A 5,000-nucleotide genomic window follows, 5' to 3' on the forward strand; every position below is an offset into this window, starting at 1 on the left:
TTCTGATAGGTGATCATTTTTAGTTTGAACTCCATGCAAATGCTATATTTCAATGTAGCAATCCTGCTTCTCAAGAAACTAGACTAAAACTGACTGCCATGAGGTTCACCACTAAGTGGTCGGGGTCAAATGTAGTGAAGTTCTTTGGATTGATCAAAATGGATGAGAGCCTTAATGATGCCAGTAAAATTTCTTTTATAATGATGATTTCAAATTTTTGCACAGTGCCAATAATTTTTGAAGGGGGGTTTGAAGTTGATTTCATGGACACCAGTACTTGGCTGGTACTTATTTCATTGACAACAAAATGATGAAAAGCAGAGTTGACCTCAGTGGAATTTGAACTCAGAGTGTATCAACTGGTGAAATGTCAATTAAGCATTTTGTCTGGTGTGCTAATGATTCTGCTAGCTCCAGTGCCTCAATAATAATGATAGTAATAATAATAAGATGTTGAGCTGGTAGAAACGTTAGCATGCCAGACGAAATTTCTTAGCAGTATTTTGTCTGTCTTTACATTCTGAGTCCAAATTCTGCCAAGATCGACTTTGCTTTCATCCTTTTGGGGTCAATAAATTAAGTACTAGTTGTGTACTGGGGTCAATCTAATTGACTCGCCCCACTCCCCAAAACTTTTGTGCTTTGTGCCTAGAATAGAAAAGAACAATGATAATAATGGCTTCAAATTTTTCCACAAGGGCAGCAATTGGGGAGAGGGGATGAACTGATTACACTGACCCCAGTGTTCAACTGGTACTTATTTTATTGACCCCAAAAGGATTAAAGGCAAAATCAATCTTGGTGGAATTTGAACTCAGTGCATAAAAAGCTAGAAGAAATAGCACTAAGCATTTTGGTGATGTGCTAAAGATTTTGCCAGCTTGGCACTTTAATAATAATAATGATTTCAAATTTTTACCTCAAGGGCAGCTTGGGGGTGAGGATAAACTCAATTGCATCGGCCCCAGTGTTTCACTGGTACTTAATTTATCGACCCCGAAAGGATAAAAAAAGGCAAAGTCAACCTCGGCAGAATTTGAACTCAGAACATAGCAACAGACGTAATATGTATTTCGCTCAGTGTGCTATCGATTCTGCCAGCTCACTGCACAGCTTTAATAATAATAATGATAACAATAATATTAATAATAATAATAATAAAGCAATAAACATCACATTTTTCAAGCCTAGCCAGGCTCATGGGCCTAGTTTCCCGGTTTCTGTGGCGTATGTGTTCGCCCCAGCTGGACGGGATGCCAGTCCATCGCAGCATTACTCAAGAAACAGGAAGAAAGAGTGAGAGAAAGTTGTGGTGAAAGAGTACAACAGGGGTCACCACCACCCCCTGCCGGAGTCTCGTGGAGCTTTTAGGTGTTTTCGCTCAATAAACACATACAACGCCCAGTCTGGGAATCGAAACCGTGATCCTCTGACCGCAAGTCCGCTGCCCTAACCACTGGGCCATTGCGCCTCCACAATAATAATAATGGTAACTAATTTTGGCACAAGGCCAGCAAGTTTAGGGGTTGGGATTATTCAATACTAGACTGACCGCAGTATTTACTAAACTGATACTTTATTTTAATAACCCTGAAAGGATGAAAGGCAGAGTTGACCTTGACAGTATCTTGATAACGATGATGATGATGATGACAACAGCAATGAGAATAACAGCATTATGTGCAAACAGAAGAGCAAATAGCGAGTGACCGGCATAACAACATTAAACAATGTACACACACTCTCAAATATCTTTGTCCCACCTCCTCACCAAAAGGAAACTTGAGAATGACTTATTGCTGTTTATAATCAGACAAGAGATAGTTGTAAAATATCTTGAGGTTTTAGTGTCAAAATCAGTAAAACTCCGACACTAGCGTTGCGTTTCTGTGACTTTTTCTTGGCATCGGAACAAAGTCATAATATTAGTTTCGACTCTAGACTCGTTGTTGTCGTTATTTGGGAATAATTTTGTTAGTTTGTAGTTGTTTGTTTGTTTGTTTTTTTGTTTTATTTATTTATTTTTTTTCCTTTGTTTGTTTTTTTTTGCTTTTCATCATCTTCCTCTTTGTCTTCCTCTTTTGGTGATTTTTTCTTTTCTTCCTATAATTTCATATGGAAAAAAATCATCTCGCAGGACATTACTACGTAGTATAGCTTATGAATCGTGTGTGTGTGTGTGTATTTCTATGTATGCGTATTATATATAAATATGTGTGTGTGTGTATATAAGAGAGCAAAAGTGTACGTACCCCGCTATCAGCCGAAATTGCGAGGATGATCTGGTTCTTGACTGAAGATTAAAGGCTTCGACTGACCCGTCCATGTTTTTTGTATCGTTTATTTGGATGTTTTGTGTTCTTGTCCCAATTGTATTTTTATATATATATATATAATATATATATATAGATAGATAGATAGATAGCTGTAGAAACTCTGCCAGATCAGATTGGAGTCTGGTGCAGCCATCTGGTTCGCCAGAGCTTAGTCAAATCGTCCAACCCATGCTAGCATGGAAAGCAGACGTTAAACGATGAGGATGATGATGAGGAGGAGGAGGAGGATGATGATACAGAGACATAGAGCAATAAGAAAATGGAGGGGATCAATAGGTGGTTCATCAACTTTTAGACATTATATTATGTCAACTTATTTATTTATTTACTAAAATGACAATTACAAGAATATACATACATGTATAACATATTATGCTTTACATATAAAATATATTAATATATAATGATACCAGTAATTATTAAAATATAACATACAGGAATATATCTACATATATATATATATATATATATATATATATATATATATATATAATATATATATATATAATATATATATATATATATATATATAGATATAGGAGGACTTACCTCAATCCTTTCTCTATTGATAATAATAACAATAATAATCTTTCCTACTAAAGGCAGAAGGCTTGAAATTTCTGTGGGAGAGGACTAGTTAACTACATCAACCCCAGTGTTTCATTTGTACTTAATTTATCGATCCCGAAAGGATGAAAGCTGAAGTCAAATACCGGTGGATTTTGAACTCAGAATGTAAAAACAGGCAAAATACTGCCAAACATTTCACCCAGCATGCTAACAATTCTGCCAGTTCACCACCTTAATAATAATAATTATAATAATGATAATTTTTTTATCCTTAAATATATGCTCTGTTTCTATTCTGAAGTGATGTTTATTGGTAAGATAACTTGACCTTGTTTTGCAAACATTGTTGGTTGCTTTCGAGTTTGAGGTTTCATTTTGCTGTCTGGAGCCATTGTTGAGTGCTCAGTTCCCATTCCACTTTAGGCACGCTCTTTTACAGCTTCCCACCTCCTTCTCCTGATTAGTGCCACCTCCTACCATCACCTTGTCTGCTAATAGCTAAAAATAAAAAAAAAAAAAATAAAGAGACCAAAATGGCGACATATAGCTACTACTACTCATAGCAAACATTTTCTCCACCCACAAGTGCCCTCAACGTGGCACTGATGTTTTCTTTTTTACCTTTTGTTGTTGTTTTATATATTTATTTTTATATTTTGTATCATCATCCACCTACACCTTACCCTTCTCCTCTTCCTCTTCCTCATCAACATCATCACTACTAAAATCTACTACTTTCGACATCATCCCCACTCACACTCAAACTGCATTTTATAACAAATATTATTAAAAGTGCTGACCTACGGTACTTAGAACATTTTGCTGAAATTCATTAATGAAACTCCCCACCTCCATACACACATACATACACTCACACAATCATTTTTGTTTTAGGCATAATTTTTCATGCTTGCATGTGTCAGATGGAATTCACTGAAGCAGATTTTGCTACAGGTAGCTGTCAACTCTCAACTGTTTCCAAGCAGGGTAAAATTTTTTCCGTAGCTAGACATGTTTTATCGATAGAAGACTAGAAACAAACAACATCACTTATGTAACAGTGACACTCATTTACAACAATCATGTCATGTTTAGACAAAGGCACACATAAACACATACATGTACGTGTACATAATAAAACACACATACAAACACACACACACATATATACAATGGTAAAGAAGTAAAGTGCTTTTCAAGTCATACTGACTCATAAGGACTGGTTTCCCAGTTTCATGGCATATTAATTCCCTACCTGGATGGGACGCTGGTCCGTCACAAGTTTGCTCATTTTTTGCCGGCTGAGTGGACTGGAGCAAAATGAAATAAAGTGTTTTGGCACAAGAACACAATGCGCGGCCTGGTCCTGGAATCGAAACTACAATCTTCCGATCATTAGTCCAACACCCTAATCGCTAAGCCATGCATCTCCAGTTTCCTTCGACTAAATCCACTTACAAGGCTTTGGTGAGCCCTGAGCTGTAGTAGAAGACATTTGTCCAAGGGGCTGTACATTAGGACTGAATTTGAACCCCAGCTCCATGGTTGCAAAGAAAGAATCTTAGCCTCAAAGTTGCAAATGCAAACATCCGAATGCACTCATATACATGCATGTTGATACAAACATAATGGACTGTTCCGTTAAAGATGACATATGAGTATCCAGTGTTTCCTGAAAGACCTGCACAAAGGATTTGTTTATAGTGAACAAAAGTATGTACTCACTCTCTCCATGTGAATGATTTTGCCTCACATATCCAATATTGAAATGATCGCAGAGCAACATGAAATGAAGTGTTTTGCTCAAGAACACAATGCATGATCTTTCAATCATGAGTGCAACTCCCAAATTACTTGGCCACATGCATTTACATGCTTAAATACATATACATACATATAGAAGTACATGCATATATTTACATACATATATATATATATGCAAATATACATACAAGACTACCCAGTTAATACTGTCAAAATTGCAATGATAATTACCTTTTTTGGGATCAGAAACCAGCTCCTGCTCTTTATAAGTAATTTCAAGAATAAAACTAGGACATAGATAAATTCATACATGCAAATGATAGGTTAAGT

At 36.3% G+C, this 5,000-nt stretch overlaps 1 protein-coding gene across 6 annotated transcripts in view; it reads left to right on the forward strand.

Moving 5' to 3' along the window:
- LOC115211031 (myocyte-specific enhancer factor 2C) overlaps positions 1–5,000 on the forward strand; it is a 226,189-nt gene that overhangs the window by 158,722 nt on the left and 62,467 nt on the right. The gene's annotated exons all lie outside the window — the stretch shown is intronic.

Source organism: Octopus sinensis, linkage group LG4 (assembly GCF_006345805.1).
Source record: "Octopus sinensis linkage group LG4, ASM634580v1, whole genome shotgun sequence".
Classification (NCBI taxonomy): domain Eukaryota; kingdom Metazoa; phylum Mollusca; class Cephalopoda; order Octopoda; family Octopodidae; genus Octopus; species Octopus sinensis.